Genomic DNA, 17,613 nt, shown 5'->3' with positions numbered 1-17,613 from the left:
TGAACATGAAGGTCACTTTCATTTGGCTTTGATTGCACTCAGTTGATTGCAATAAATTTATACTTCAAGTTTCTCCTTTTCAGATGTAATAGTTGCAGTGACACCTTGTAACCAAACTCTGTGTGAGAAAAGAAAAAAACAATGCTGTTCCACCCATGTCGGAATTTAATTGCACCTAATCATGGGTCCAAATTGAATAATAATATTTTTATTATATTTTATTTTTATATATATATATATATATATTTTGTATTTTAATTGAATAAAATAAATTACATTTAACAAGTATAGCTCCATAAATCAATGAAAAGCATTTGCTTTTTTGTGGTTTCCACTGGTTACTCTGGTTGGCAGTCAGGTCAAGGTCACACTCTGCATGCCTCCTCTGTATAAAACTGCCTGTTTGTTCAGTCGGGCTGGTTCCACTGCTGATTAGGAGGCCACTGTGGCTGATAGTGTGAGGTGGCAGCAGGACGACTCCTCGTCCTGGAAACTTCCATGATTCAGCTGAAATGCATCAAGGCAGCTATTTTAAAGGCGACTCTAACATTCGGAATTATCCATATTTTTCCAAAGACGATGATACAAAGGCAGTTATTTTAATTAGAGTCTCTTATTTTTATGCTAAGGTCTTATAAATTGTGTTTTATATATATACAAAAAAGACATAGTGACACAGTAACAAAGGACCATTATTTCCTAACATGTCTATAAAAATGAGTGGGTGCTCATTTATTTTCATATATGGATAAACTGTTTTTCAATTACTCTGTGATAAGAAATGTAATTACTAACTAAATGGGTTTTTGGAGAATTTTTTTCATGAATGAATGAAGCAACATATTCATAAAGTTCATCACAGTCAGTAGGAGGTGGTTGGGGTGTATGATGGCCATACTAAGTGCTGACTAATTTATGTCCAGCAAAGCATCTTTAAAGAATAAAGATAAATAATAACCTTGTATTTTTATTATTTTTATTTTTTAAATAATATTTTCTCACATTAAAACAACTTTTTATCGCATGTTCTATTTGTAATGATTCACAGGCACACATATTATAATCTACTTGCTCCAGTGTTTTTGGAGCAAGTCGGTTTTGCCTTGCTCCAAAAGCATTAAACCAGACATCAACTGCCTTACTGCACGCTGACGTCTTTTACTTTTTAGAATTTTGATATATTCTGCTACTTTCACTTGTGGTGGAGTAGTTTATTACTTGTACCTGCTGGCAGACATAAATCCAGTTAAATTCTCTTCTGTCAACACACACTGATGTCTACAGTGACAAAATATGATGAATAGGCTCTGGTTCTTTACACAGTGTGAGCTACATAATGCAGTGTTGGTCAGTTCTAACATGTATACTACGAAAATGGTTTCTGCCAGCCGGCTGAGCTTCACGTCAAGCGCTCCTCTGGCGTAGCTGTGTGTCCGCTGTGACAGACCACTTTCATAAAGTCTGCCTGTCAGTCCATTCAGCAAATCATGCCCCACTGGAACTACTCTCCTTCCTCTAGCTCTGTTTTCTTTCTCTCTCACACACACAGATCCCTGGGGAGTTTGGCAGACATCCTACTCAGTTAACTAGAGGGATAAAGCAAACTGTCTGCACAGCTCTTGAGGAACGCCATAGCAACCTTTTCTCTCCTCCGAATAATCCCACACTTTCACTCTTATCCCTGAAAGTTCTTCCTTTGCTTGAAAAATCGACACTAAACACACAACAAACTTGCTCATAAAGACCAGGAGATAATGCTCTTGTGTCTGAGAATGTTTTAATTAGTTTTGAGTTCTGGGTTGGATTCAATCAGATAATCCTGCCTCTGCTCGTCTGCACCTGCTTCGTGGCTGTGAGTCACTGTATTCAATTTGCATTTGCACTCTTCGAAGCATGGAACAAATTACATAATTGCTTAAATGCTTGAATGTATTTTTTTTTTCTTTTCCTTTCTCTTTTTTGTTACACAACTGGCACATCCAGCTCCTTGCACGATTAATCATTTTCATCCCTGACTTCATTTTTCTTCCATCATTTTCACATTAGGATTAATATGACAAAAGCTGTCTCCTTCACCTGGCTCAATCAGCTAAGCTATATTTCAGCCTTATTACAGATCTTATCATTTAATGTGGCCTGGAAATGACTCCAGCCACGGTGCAGCCTAAAGGTAGTTACCTCCCATTTTAAATTGCTCTGCGGGAAGGATTATAAAAGTGACACACATTCTGGGATGCTGGGCCTTAGAGTTCACACTGGAGCTAATTAGGGAAAGCAACAATTTAATCTGTGATTCGCTACCACAGGCTCTTGCAGATGACAACTCAATTTGGTGCTCTGTACACAGAGAGGAGAGAACCAGATGTGAACATTTCTCACATGTGTGTGTGACAAGAGTGCTTGTCTTCCATTCCTTTCTATCCCTCCTAACCTTCCCTCACCCTCCCTTTCTTCACCTCTGTCTCATAGCTTCCTTCCTGTCTCTTTCTGTTCCCGTCTTTCTAATTGTGGATGCCAGCTGCTTCAGAGCCTCTGCTGCTGCTGCTGTGGTGCCACGCCTGCGAAGTGTCCAGCCCAGAGTCCCTCTCTCTTTTCTCCCCCTCTCTGCAGCTTCAACACAATAGCTCCCCCATCATGAAATTATCAGTGGCTCCATGGCCTCTCCTTGCGACACCGTGACACACCACTTTGTTGCATTGTGCCTCTTACTTGCAGGCACAGATGGCGGTATAGTTGGTGTTCTCTGTCAGAGTGCTGACACACGGTTCCTAAAAAGGAAAAGAAAAACAGCAGGGAGAGGGATGAGAGTGACAGTAAACACTGGTTAGCGCTGTCCTCTTAAGGCAAAAGGTGGGAGTCCCTCAGGTAGTCCAGCTTCCTCCCACATCCCAAAGACATCCACATTAGGCTAACTGGTGATTCTAAATCAGGATGTGCAGTAAAGTTCTGTACAGCCTACAGACTTTTAAGTGGACGCTAAGACTAGAGCAGTATATAAATACAAAGTCCGGTTCCATTTCCACACCCATAAGATGCTTTAAAATTAATTTCATTAAACAGGATGCAGCAGGGTTTAGATTAAAGGTTGCTGATCCTACCAAAAAGGCACTAATATAGGTGACATGTCAAAACATTAAAGCAGCAAAGCTCAAGAAAAGATAACAACATACCAGATTTTTCCAGTTAAATAAAGCTAATACTGCCGTTTACAGTCAGCTACACCGTAAAAAAAAATCCTAAAAAAACAGTAACAGCTCAGGCGCCAAAATAATACCATAAAATAACAGAAAATAACTTGCATGAAAATACGGTTATTTTCAGTAATGACAATACAGTTTGTTGCCCTAACTTTACATGGAATTTTGCCTTTTTCAAGTGCTTTTAAACATTAAATTAGGAACAATTTAATGTGATTAAACAATGAAATTACCTATAAACAAGGTCAATGAATGTGGCAATATGAATAATAATACTTAAATGTACAGAAATATACAGTTAACAGTTGGTTTAAATAATAATGGATTGCATTCATATAGCGCTTTATGAGACCCTGAAAGCGCTTTACAATTCCACTTTATAATTCCCCTCTGGCCATCACCAGTAGATAGCAGGTGAAGTGTCTTGCCCAAGGACACAACGACCTAGAGTGTCCAATCCAGGGCTTGAACCGGCAACCTTCTGATTACAAGGCGAACTGCCAACTCTTGAGCCGCGATCGCCCTAAATAATAATAATAAATATATATGTAAACATTTTAGAACACTATATTTATTTAAGTCCACAGTATGCTTATAATTTGCAGAATTTGGAACTGTTTGCATTTCATCTTATATAATTAATTCTGTTGAAGCATATATATTTCACATCTTATTATCCAGTATAATTCCATTTTTATTTTGTTTCCAGTGTTAAAATAGTAAAATATTCCAGGTCTTTTGCATTATCTTAATCTCTTTGTGCTATGCTGCATAGAAACAGCCCTGTTGCTGAGCTATTTTCCTAACTTAAACCAAAATAGTGTCCTCCTCCAGTGTAGCTCTGTAAATTACACTTGAACTGACAGAACAATCAGTATGATATCCACATCAGTTAAATTAATTTTTTTAGAGATGGTAAATGTACTGCGCAACTACAAAATTTAAAACTCAGATAAGATTGCAGGGGTGGGAGTTAAAAAGCTTGTCTTCATCCCACTCCTTTTCGAGCTAAACTTGTTTTTTTTTTGTGTGTGTGTGTGTAATTGTACATTACAATAACTTTATTATTTGGTTGCTCGAATAAAGACATTCATTCATTCATTAAAAGGCATTAATATAAATATAATGTGGTGTACAAATTTAAAAACTAAAGATTTGACATGTTTTTGTGAGCTCTCTGGCACAAAATGGAAAAAGACATATTTGTTAGTTGGTTTTGGTTCTTTTCTTGGGATTTGTAGGCACAAAGAAAAAAATCTCAGAGTTTTCAGAGTGCTGTGCACATGTACCTACATTTGAGCATGTTTGTTCCTGTAGCATCCTCTAAACCACAGAGACTTTGATAGCAGCCCATGCAGAGCAACAGACACAGACCAATGGCTTTCTCTAATGAGCAGACTGTTGTTGGTCTGCCGTGGGGACCCTGCTTCAGGGCTGGCACACATTGCAAGATTTTATGAACTAATTAAGCACTAAAAGTTGCCTTCTTTGACAAGAAAGTCCAGATTTTTATGCAAAGTCAAAGAAAACTACTGGGGGATGGGAAAAACATCGGAAATTTCATTCCTATGTTTCATTTGCATTTGCAGTTCAAGTTTAGACCAGATCTACGAGCACAGAAAGAGACAGTTTGCTGTTGATAGGTGTTAATGAATCTTCCTGAAGCTCTGCCACTGTCCTGATATGACCTGGCGATACTGCCACATTTACTTTGGAGAGAAAATGAAGGGTTAGGTAAGTATTAAAACCAAACAGCTGCTTAAATTTTAGCATGTATAGCTAATTCTGCTCCATAAAACAGCTTTCTTATGTTTAACTGACTGTTTTAAACAAAGCTGACAGGTGGATGCAAACACAAGTTACCCCTCTATGGGGATTCACCTCTTCTAATTCCAGTCACTGCATTAGGTTGTCACGTTTGTCGTGTGAGTGGCAGTTTTGATGGAATTATCAAGAGTGTGTGTTTATGCTTTGTGTAGTCTTTGTGATGCCTTAAGTGCAACATTCAGAGTTTAATTCTTTATGGTTTTAAATGGTCACTTTTTTCTAATTAGTTAAACATAAAGTAATGAAACCTTTCTGACCTTGAAAACTGATTCTGACTCGAGGAAAAACAAATATCAAAAAGTTCAGTTCGTGTTTTTCAGAGCATTTACATTAATGCTCTTTCCAGGTGTTTCCCACATCAATGTTAAGAGCTCCTTTGTGCTGATGATCTGCAGCACTGAAACATAGTTTAAATGAACAGAAAAGACTAGATAAGGATGCTGAAAATGAACCGCCAGGAAACAGACACATCCACTGGGAGAGGCTAAAAAACAATATAAAGTTTTGCTTAATGCCTGGGGTTTTTTTTTCCCCAAGAGTCCCTGCAGATACATTTGTGAATAAAAGCTGAATTACCTTCCCCAAATTCTGGAGCATGAATGTTGTAAAATTAGCTGCGATGTCACAAAATCCTGCTTGCAGATCCACGTGTCAAGCTCGGAGTTGAGGTGAGCACAGAGGAATGTTCCCTTCTTCAGCAGATGAAGATGTGGAAACAGCCCTCTGGTGTCAAACTCTACAACATCATAGTGACAAAAACATATTTTTGGTGAGTATCAAAAGGAATTTCCTCTGAGATCAGGCTCTGTCACTACATTTTGAACATGCGGTACCAGTCACTCAGCCCGGGGATTGTTCCAAATTCCTCGATCCTATTAGATGACGCATGTCAGGAAGTCACATTTTGCATTTCCTAAGCTGTAAATGCAGCTCAATCTGTAGATCAGCTACATTTTTCTGTGACTCATGAGAAGACTGCAACTTTAACTGTGCAGCTCCTTTCAAGCAGCAGTGGAGTTCACCTCCACGTTTCCCTCCTCGCTCTGGGAATCTGGAAAGACGTTAGATTGGCAGGTCGGGCTGCTGTCAGTATCTGTCTCCGTCACCTGTCCTGCTCGGCAGCCAGCTGCTCCGCCTGTGATAAGACTGGAGTTTATTCTGAGGCTGAAAATACCGGACTCAGTCTGGCTGCGTGCCGATCGCCTAGCCTCTCTGTCTTCTCACAAACCAGATTACAGATTTCTCACTGTCATTCAGTCGGCCGTGATGAGGGTGAACGAGCTTGTTTGTAAATTCCTTTTGTGTTTTTTTTCTGGTAATTTTTTGAATTCATAGCTGAGAAACTGTTTTGTTTCTACACTCTCATCCTGTCACTAAAGTTGAATAATGGATTTGATTCACAGTTAAATCTTAAAATAGGAAAACATCTGCTTGAGCAATGAACAGGCCTTTAATGGCGGTACGCTGGAATCAAAAGATTCTGGTTATGCTTTAAACTGACATATTTATAAAAAAGAATGCGACTTAATGAATGACTGGGTTAATGCAGAATTCCTGCTGCTCTCCTCATTTCTCACAAGTGTCAGCTACCTTCAGCTCCTCGTTCTCCTCCTCCTCCTCCTTCTGAAATGAATGATGTTAAATCAATGATGCCAATGTCAGCCACTGCCTGCATGACTGATCTGAATAAAATGGGCAAGGATCCATTAGGAAACAAAAAGCTTGCTTTTATCCAGCAGGCACTCTCTGTTTCTCCTCTCCATCTTCTGTCTTCCCCACACTCTGCTCTGCGTAATGCAGCGTAAGCACAGCTGTCTAAAAGCAGCATGAAGGATAGACGTCTCTTACAGGAGCTGAGGGAAGAAGGAAGGAGGTGGGGAAGGCTTGGACTCTACCTCTTCAAAGACTATCAGAAGTATCACTTGAAGCTCTTTTCTCAACTGAGTGGTACTGGGGTTAGTGAGGGTGCTTTCTGCCTTTGCAGCTAACCTGCAAACTGTTCTGATGGTTGTCAAACCACATCTTAACTAATACATACGAAGGTGTCACAACTCGTTATTAAAGATACACAGTTGTTGTCTCTGTTGTCTTGTGTTTACAGGGGAAAGAGTTAAGCCCAAACCTTTAATAACAACTTTGATGATAACATGAACCTACGCGGTATTTTTAATAACCAAAGCTTTAATTGTCCTATTAGACAATGGGAAATCTTTCCCTAAATTTAAGTTCAGTCAGGACCACCCATCTGTCAAAGGCAGGTTGTTATTTCTATTCTGGGACCCCTGCCCCCATCCTTCCATGGAAAGCATAAGGCAGAGAGTGCAGCAGATAGACCCCAGCACACAACAGGACTGTCCTTAATTATTCTGATTAAGTCAGGTGCAGCAGAAAGGGAGGAGCTGGGTTGCAAAGTGGTATGCAAACACCTGCTGTAGCAGTGGACAGACTGAGGGAGCTTAAATAACACAGCCACTAGGAGATTTATTAGTAGGATGTCAGTCAGTAGTATTGCATTGTGGGCTGGCACTGAACTGCCAGCCTTGCAGAAGAGAGGCACCAAGAGGGTTTTGTCCTGTACTCAGTGCAGTCAGTGACCACCTCAGGCAGACAGCTGAGGCTTGATACAGAGAGAGATACACTGTAAAAAAAATTGTAATATAAAAGTATTTTACTGTGTATTTTACAGTTTTGTACTGTTCTTCTAGAATATCATTAAATTCACATAAATAGACTGTGATTTTACATTTCAAATGTAAATTAACGTAAAATCACTGTAAATGTAATAAAACATAATATTCTTGTTTTTTAAATGTATCAGTCTGTACATATGCATATTTAGATTGTTAAAATAGATTCACAAATGTATCATAATTTCATAAATATTTGTCCGTTATTTGAAAGATTGAACTGTTAAATTCAATGCTATGGAAAAATATATAAAATGATTTGTATAAACGTTTTTTACATCAAATAATAATAATAATTATTGCTATTTAGGGCGAGCGTGGTTCAAGAGTTGGGAGTTCGCCGGTTCAAGCCCCGGCTCGGACACTCTCGGTCGTTGTGTCCTTGGGCAAGACACTTCACCTACCACCTACTGGTGATGGCCAGAGGGGAATTATAAAGTGGAATTGTAAAGCGCTTTGAGGGTCTCATAAAGCGCTATATGAATGCAATCCATTATTATTTAAACCAACTGTTAACTGTATATTTCTGTACATTTAAGTATTATTATTCATATTGCCGCATTCATTGTCCTTGTTTATTAGTAATTTCATTGTTTAATCACATTAAATTGTTCCTAATTTAATGTTTAAAAGCACTTGAAAAAGGCAAAATCCCATACAGTTTGTTGCCCTAAATCCCATGTAAAGTTAGGGCAACAAACTGTTTTGTCATTACTGAAAATAACCGTATTTTCATGGGAAAGTTATTTTCTGTTATTTTCTGGTATTATTTTGGCGCATCAGCTGCCGGAATATTACGTTTTTTTAGGATTTTTTTTTTTTTACGGTGTACGTTGCAATAGGCCTAGGCTGCTGGGGCTTCCCATGATGCACTGAGTGTTTCTTCTTCATTCACTACGTGTCTATACACGTGCAGTTAATCATTAGTTATCAGTAGTCTCTGGCTCTTTTACATAACGTGTCTTTGTCCTGTCCTTCCTCCCATCACCCCCAACAGATCGTGGCAGAAGGCAACCCGTCGTGAGCCTTGTTCTGGTGGCGGTTTCTTCCTGTTTAAGGGGAGTTTTTCCTTCCCACCATTTCCAGGGGTTCTAATTGTTTCATCACTAGAGTTATAGCTCAGATATTTAAGGTCTTAACCTGTCTTAACCAGTAAATTACCTTGGCATTGTTGTCATAAACAGACATTTTTTTAAGACTCCAGTGATTAGCAAATTTTACACCAGGTGGAGGCATAGTGTGCTGCCACAAAAGCCATGATAGAAAAGCTTAATAAATAATGTGAAGAAAAAATATTAGATATATAAAACTAAAGCTGTTTAGATATCTTTACTTTGCATATTAGATATGTAAAGAAAACTGTTAAAGAAATGTTCCCATTCTAACCATCAAGCCCCCAGCAAAACGTAATAAGACATGAAAGTCAAAATGATTAAGAAGGTCTGAACATTTAATATTCAAGAATTAAATAAAGCAATGATAAACATATGAGAAGGGAAAAAAAACCCAAAAAAGCAAGCTTGCGCCCAGACAAACGCAGAGCAGGAGATGAAGCATAGCTAAATATGTTTTCACCTGCACAAGTGCCAAGGTAGGTCTCCCCTGCATAATTGGTCTTTCCTTCGTCGGGAGCATGCGCTGGGCTCTCCAAATCACGGACAAACAGTATCCCACATTCTTGATTTTTAGTTCACAAACACTTCTTATAATGACTAACTACTCCTGACATTTTGGAGATGTTAGCTCTTTATACAGCAAAGTTACAGTGGGATACAAATAATATCAGGCTGATCCTGCCATGATTTGTTGCCCCTGTCTAAATCACGGACAAACAGGATCCCACAGCTGTTTATGTTTTTAAACCCATTTTGCACAGAGAGGCATTTTTTGAAAAATGTATTGATAGCAATGTTGAATATTATTTACACAGGAAAAAAACAACTACACGTAAAATAATCACATCGTGACGCCTTTCTAAACGGAGGGACAGTAACTGCGTGTATATGTAAGCGTGTAAAACCTGAAGATAATCAGATTAACAGTAACAGTATTTTGTCTCTATCTGCCATTCTGCAATTCATCTCATGTAAAGAATAACGTGGCGCGCAGCGTGACGTGCAAACAGACACATACCTTTGACGTTGAGTGATGAACCCTGTATTCCTCGTCCACACATAAAAGGAGTTTTAAAAAATCTCAGTTTTCAGTGATTCGAAACGCCGTTTACGTGTGGACGAAACAGCTGCGTTTTCAGAAATACCCGTGTAGGTGTGGACGTAGCGTAAAAGAGTTAGTAGTTTATTTTCTTACTACCTGTAAGTTATTGCAGATTACTTGTATTTGCTTAATTGTTTACTAAATGTTTGAGGTGTGAAATAAACCGCAATGGAGCAAAACATGGTGTGTGTGGTTGGAGGATGTGTTTGTGCGTGAGTGCGTGTGTGTTCTTGTAAAACAAAGGGGGGCCTTGCAAAAAAAGTTTGGGAACCACTGCATTAGAGCAAGTGACCTTTGAGAGGAACCAGAAAAGAGGCTGAGTGGCAGCTCTGTTTGCTGCTCTCTTAATGCATCTGTTGTTTCAATTCTTAGCAGATGTCAAAATATTAGAAGTTCCTAATATTACAACGAAGTATTGGTTTAACACTGGATCATTCACTACAGGGAAACCTCCACCACCCTCACTTTCTGCCTCTGTACACACACTAACAGCATTGGCACTGAAGTCTCTGCAACTGTACACACACTGATGTGTACGGACAAATACATATGAGCCTTTTCTGACAAAGTGCACTGCGATCCACTTTTTCACAAGCTCTGTGCAGTCGTATGTGTGACTCGGTCCAAATGAACTGGTGATGTAAAGGCTGCTGAGAGAGTTGGGTGGTAAAGCTTAAAATCATTCTGGACAGTCAGAGAACGAAAGAGTTCTGGAGTCATGCACTTGGATGTTTTAAAGGAAAAGGAAAGATCCTGTGAGCTGTGGTAAAATATGAAAGGTTTTCAGACTTGCTGGAACATAAAACAAAACAGAAATCAATGGAAGCTTTTAAAAAAGTCATTGCCCAAAATCTTCAAACTGAAATGCTAGATCTAAACTGCTTTTCCTCCAATAGCGTTTTGTGACTGAACTGTGACTGAGCTTCCCCCTCTATTTCCACACGCACACACACACAGCGTTCTCCGGCTCCTAATCCCTCAGGCTAGTTTTGATTGTTACTTAAATCTTTGTGTTCCTTCCCTCTGAAAAGACAAAAAAATCCCCCCACATTTTCCACTTCTTTTCCTCCTTCCTCACTCAAGTGTTTCTATCCATTATGCGCAGTGACATTCTTTGTCTGAAGGACACTGGCGTTGAGCCAAGAGGCTTCCGCTGGGCTGGCCGAGGCGTTTAATTGAAACCTTAAAAGAACTTTCTTTTGGCACAAAAGCCCTTATGTGTGCTTTGTCACAATTAGATTGACCAGAAAGGCCAGCAGACCTGATAAAAAGGGATTAGAAAAAATGCTGGGATATTATGTTCAGTGTGACATGGCCGCTTGTGGAAGAATTAGTGCAGGCCTGACCCGTCCTGGATTAGTCAGGCAAAAGGACAAACCTGTGATTAATGGAGTGGTCAGAGGCTACACTTACAACCCAGTTTCACAACACCTCCTGCACACCTCCCATGGTATTGTAAACTGTCCCTCTCGACTGCTGTCCAGCACAGCACCTCAGAACAGCAGGGTGCAAATTCATCCTGTGAGGTCGCCCGCTGTGAGGGTGCAGAGTTTGGCCTAAAGGGGGCGACACAGTCAGGTTGCCAGGAAAATCTGTTACGTCAAACAGCCCAGTGTAGTCAGCCCCAGTCAGCAGGGCCCAAACTGGTGGAGTTAGGTGCCCCCACCCCCAGACCAAAATATGATTTATGCCAACATGGGTGGCCCAGGAAAAGATCAGATTTGACCATCCTCAATAAATCACATTGTTCTATTAGAATTACAATATGGATAAATATACAATATAGATGCAGTGCCCAGGTCTACAGTTACCACACACTGATGGTGACCTAGGCTAATATAATACATTATAATACAACAGCATGTTCTATACTTTGTTATTATTTTGCCACATTATTTTATTATGACTTTTTTTTTTACATGCATTACAGTAACAAATTATTGCCTTTTAAATATATAACAATTAGAATACAAAAACAGACATTTCTGAACAGCTATAATTATCATAACAAAGTAAACTTGATATTTATTCCTAAACAGAGAAACAAATTTTCTAAACAATGAAACACATAGTATTTGTAAAATTGATATTTGTTTATTTAATGCATGTCCAACACGTAATTAAAGTAATAACCAAAACATTTTTTACAATGACGCTTTGAGCGTGAATTTAAAACTTTGGTACAGTATTTTGTAAAAGTTTATAGTACCAGGAAATGTGGAGGTTTTGATCAGGTCTTAGGTGCCGTAAAGATTTCATTTAGCTCACATCTTGTTATAAATGTTAGTCCGCTCCAGGAATAAAGGCAACCTGTCTGTTAGGACAGCCAGAGGTTTAAATGACAGTATAGGGGGAAACAATGATTTTAAGAATTCACGTTTATGTTAGCACAATAAACTGATACACTTCAGTTAATGTAGCAACAAGACAATCAGAGCACTTTTTAAACAAGAAATTCTCTCAAGTTGACAGATAAAACAAGACACACAGTTTAATTGAGTGAACACCATCATGAGGACAGATACTTCCTTCCACAGTATGAAGCCTCTGGGTCCCTGTCTGTCCCAGAAGGGTTAGATTGGGGTGAAGTGCCTACTTGGGCGAAATATTTTGGGTAACTGCCAAAGTGCCCAAGTGCCGTTTAAGATGGCAAGCATTTGGATTTTTAACAGAGCTCTGTGGGAGAGCTGACTAAAGGCATCCCATTAATAACAGAAATATAAATACTGCACATGACACATCCCAGATCTGACTAGCTGCTGCCATAAATAAGAAGAATCAAGCACACAGTTATAAAAGAGGAACAAAAGAGCCTGGCACAGCATGACAGACTCACCAAACACCCACATTTTAGTGGTCAGGAGTTCAGGTTTTTCCCTTTGATGCCCGAATGGCTGAACTTTGATTAACAGTAATATTTTTATGTTTTGGATTTTGATACCAAAGTATCAGGACACAAATTGGATGGCAATCTTCATATTTCATAGACTGACAAATTCTTTCTAACTCTATTTTGCTCCTGGCTCTTAAACGTCATGACTCTTTAGGACCTGGCCATTGCACAATTGCACAAAGCCTGTACACAATTCTGTTAACAATTCCAACATACAGACATACCAGGAAACTGATTTTCCAAACATGCCCTGTTATACTGAAGCCCTGCATGCAGATCATTTTCCTGTAAACCTACTTTACAGTGACATTACTCTGAGCTTTGGTACACAGCGGGCCGCTTCAAGGTGGATTAAGGCTTGCCGCTGTGAAACCAAAGTTATTCTCAGCTCCATCATGGCCCTAACCTCAATTCCAAAGCACTTTAAAAATAGGCAATAAATAGAGCACTGTTACATCCAAGGACCCTGCTTAGCATTTCACTTTGCAGTCACACACTTTTGGCTAAAGATGTGTTTATGTAGCTGAGTCCTGTGTGATGTTTAAGGCTGTCCTTGGGTCACAACCTGCTTATTCAACTTTAATTCTCAAACACTACATTTGCATTGAAAGCTAATCCTCCAGCATGAAATTAATGTTCCTGTTTCTGCCTCATTATCTCCAGGTTAAGTCGTGGTGTGTGCAAGCTGCCAGCATCAGATCATCGTCCTCAAAGTGTGGGGGCAAGAAGGAAAGATGTTAGGTGCCCCCCGGTGGAGACTGTTTACTGTGTGCAAAGTGCTCTCCGCTCTCCTTTCAGTGTTTGTTAGTTAATCACCATCTGCTGCTGCTGCAGTTAGTTGTATAGCAAGAGTGGAGAGGAAAGGTGAGTATTCTCAGTCAACCAGCTTCTCATGCAAATAAATGGTTTTAATGGCTCCACAGTGTGATGAACAAAAAAGCTTCAAAAATACTGGTTGACAGTTTGACTTGGTCCTGTCACTGAAGATTAGCTTCCATTAGCTACTACAGCACTGATGGGTGGGGAGGGTCAGCTGGTGTTGTGAATCAGGCCGCTGAAGTGTCACGCACGGCTTTTTCACAACACCAGGGTTCCTCCCTACTACTTCCTGCTAGGACACATCCACCACATGTCTCTGCACAATGCTGTACATTAGAATACAGCAAAACACAAAGTGTAAATGTACGAGTTACTAACAAGTTTTTAAGGAATGTCATTTCATTGTTAAACAGTAAATAACTATTAACTTGTGACTTATTACCAATAGTATCGTGTTACCTACCAGCTTTGGAACAGTTTGCTATTATCACTATCATCTACACTGTTGTGCCCTTTTGAAACTGAAAAAAAAAATAATAATACACACACATATATATATATATATGTGTATATTTTCTTGCCATGTTACACACAAAACTATTTAAACTATGGATCGTAATCTACTTTACAACTTTTGGACTTTGCAAAAGTCTTGGGCCACCCTACATTTCATTGCAATTCTAACAAGCTTGAAAGTCAACCCTTGCTTTGAGCACATTTATTCTTCAACACAGCATGAACTCTCTTAGACAAGCTTTCTTGTCATTTGTTGAAGTATTCTTCAGGAATACTTTGATAACTTTAGGCTCATTGAATGACATTACAAGCTCTTCTCTGGATGCTGGCTGTCTTTTGTTCTGCACTCATTCTTTCAACATGATCCCACACTTCAGTGAACAGCAGTGTTGGGTAAGTTACTTTAAATTAGTAACTTAGTTACATTACTAGTTACTTCTATTAAAAGTAACTCAGTTACTTCAAGTTACTCGTTACTTTCAGAGTAACTAGTTACTAGGGAAAGTAACTTTGATTTTACTCAGAATTCTCTTGTTAATGTGTTGCTTCCATAAATGGATACCCATCAAGATTGCCAGTCTTCTAGCTTCCTTACTTGCCACAAGTGCACTGTGCCACCTACCAATAGAAAGGAAAAAATAATGTGCACATTTCCACGAGAGAAATCCCACGCCTGATTCTATCCTAGCCTGCTTTTTACATCCAACACAAAAACTGCAGTCGTGGTGCTTTCGATTGTACTCAGAACTTGGAAATTCTGCCTTCTGAATAGGAAGATGTAGGCAACACCAGACTGAAGATGAGCTGCATACAGGGCTGGACTGGGACAAAAAAATCGTCCCGGGCATTTTGACTAGAGACCGGCCCACTATTATAGGAAAAATCATAAAGCCTTTGAATGAAAATAAACACTGTTGTGACAGTGATGTACACTGTTCTGATGGTATATATGTATCAATCTATCAATTGTTTGTTGTAAGACTCAGATAATTATTTTTTTAAAAGTGAGACATTTTAAATGAGAATAAGAAAGTATTTCCTTGTGCCCCCCTTTCCCTTTTAATGCCCTACATGGACCCCTGGCAACACTTTGCTAGACCCGCCCCTGCACAGTTACCAGCTGTCAGCTACATAGAAAAGGATCCTGGTGTTATTTGTCTCTCAGAAACAGTCCATAACTTCCCTTCAACTCATTCATGTTAACTAAAAGGTAAACCTGTTTCTCCATCACAGCTCTGATGATTCAGTAAGGACATCTCCTGGTTTCATCTTCATGTTTCCCTCTCACCAGATAACCAAACCGATATCATGACCAGCAGCTTTACAGCTGTGGCTCCAGCAAACATCAGCTGATACTAGAAACTAATATTAAATAAATTCTAACAACAGCTGATCAAGCTTAAAAGTGCTGCTGTTGTTTAGCGCGACATCCGCTGGTTTCCTCTTTCTAGCGCAAAGTGGACGATAAATAAACAAGAGGGAAAAGCCGATCAGCTGATCATTGATCAGTTTCATGATTGAAGTAGAAACAGGAGAGGGAGGGTGAGAGGATGAGAGAAGAAGAGGCAGCTGTGCAGCGCAAAGACAGAATAACTCCAGCTTTGTGTCTTTTTCATTGTAGCTGAAGTCCGGGACAAACTGTTCCTTTTCACCTAAATACGTAACACGTAATAATTTCTCTGAATACGGGACGATTCCGTTTTTTACGGGCGGTTGGCAACTCTAATAATTAACCTTATGAACAAAATAAAGTTCAACATCAGTAACATAGCACCACCCAGCTGTATAGAAACTCAGTCATGCTAGCTAGCACGCAGTACGAAAAAGTCAGCACAACGAAAATAAACTCCACCTAAACTTGGTTCATATCTGACCCAGATAGACTTAAGTAAAAAAAGTAAGTAAAATTTATTTATATAGCACATTTCACAGATAAAAATCACAAAGTGCTTTACAGTAAGATCAGACATACAAGTTAAAATTAATTAAATTAGTTAAAAGCCCGTTTGTATAAAAATGTCTTCAGCTGCTTTTTAAAGGAGTCAGTATAGAGTCTAGACAGCGTAAAGACAACGGCAGAGAGTTCCACAGCCTAGGTGCCAGTGCCTGAAAAGCCCGATCCCCACGTGTTTTAAATCTAGTACATGGGACCACCAGTAGCCTCTGACCTGAAGACCTAAGTGCTTGGGATGAAGCATGAGGTTTCAACAGGTCAGAGATATACTGGGGAGCTTCACCATGCAGAGCTCTAAAAGTTACAACTAAAATTTTAAAATGAACCCTAAAATTTACAGGCAACCAATGAAGAGAAGCCAAAACTGGAGTAATGTGTGACCTCTTGTTTGTACCAGTTAAAAGTCTTGCCGCTGCATTCTGTACAGACTGAAGGCGATCCAGAGCTGATTTGTTAAGACACGTAAAAAGACCGTTACAATAATCCAAACGAGAAGAGATAAAAGCATGAATAATTATCTCAAGTTCTGCCTTTGACACCAGTAGCCTGAGTTTAGAAATGTTTCTTAGATGATAAAAACAGTTCCGGACAAGTTGTTTAGAGTGTTTCTCAAGAGACATCGAACTGTCAAATATAACACCTAAGTTTCTGAGACTCGACTGAAATGAAGGTTCTAAAAAACTGATATGCTGCCTAATTTCTGAGAGCATGTGATCAGGTGCAATAATCAAAGTTTCTGTTTTATCTGCATTTAACTGAAGGAAATTGTCATTTAACCATTGTTTGATTTCTGACAGACAATTATTTAAACAAGACAATTTATACAACTCAGAAGCTTTGAAAGAACAGTACAACTGAATGTCATCAGCATAGATATGAAGAAAGTTATTGAGAAAGAAATGTTATTGTAACATCTGATAATGTGGCCTAGAGGGAGGATATACAGCAAAAAGAGAATAGGACCTAAAACAGATCCTTGAGGTACCCCAGAAGACAGAACTGATGTTTCCGACAGCACATGATTTATACAGACAGTAAAGGATCTCTCAGATAGATATGACATAAACCATTTTAAAACAACGCCAGTAATCCCAAACAAGTCCTTCAGCCTATTTATCATGATGCTGTGATCAACAGTATCAAAAGCAGAGCTGAGATCCAACATAACCAGAACAGTATACTCTCCAGAGTCTGCTGCCATCAGAATGTCACTAGACACTTTAAGCAAAGCGGTTTCAGTGGAGTGCAATTTGCGGAAACCAGACTGGAAAATGTCCAGAACATTGTTCTTTTCCAAAAAGTTGTTAAGTTGTTCTGCAGCTGTTTTTTCCAAAATCTTTGACACCAATGGAAGTTTTGATATTGGCCTGTAACTGCTTGGAAGAGATGGATCCAAATTTGGTTTCTTTAATATTGGTTCAACAATAGCTTGTTTAAAATAGCTGGGAACTGAGCCAGTATAAAGAGAAGTATTAATTATTTCCAGAATACAGGGGCCAATAG

General features: G+C 39.2%; 1 long non-coding RNA gene across 1 annotated transcript; it reads right to left on the bottom strand.

Annotated features, from left to right (window-relative positions):
• Positions 1 to 304: 304 nt before the first annotated feature.
• LOC146658456 (uncharacterized) lies at positions 305 to 7,579 on the bottom strand. The gene is made up of 3 exons (XR_014913636.1): positions 6,615 to 7,579; positions 5,601 to 5,760; positions 305 to 2,768 (listed from the first exon to the last, which is right to left on the bottom strand). It is a non-coding gene; the product is annotated as an uncharacterized LOC146658456 (long non-coding RNA).
• Positions 7,580 to 17,613: the final 10,034 nt, after the last annotated feature.

The sequence above is a fragment of the Rhamphochromis longiceps genome, linkage group LG11 (assembly GCF_057381845.1).
Source record: "Rhamphochromis longiceps isolate RC_006_pf linkage group LG11, R_longiceps_female_GT1.1, whole genome shotgun sequence".
Lineage (NCBI taxonomy): Eukaryota > Metazoa > Chordata > Actinopteri > Cichliformes > Cichlidae > Rhamphochromis > Rhamphochromis longiceps.
This window is presented reverse-complemented; position numbering and strand designations above follow the sequence as displayed.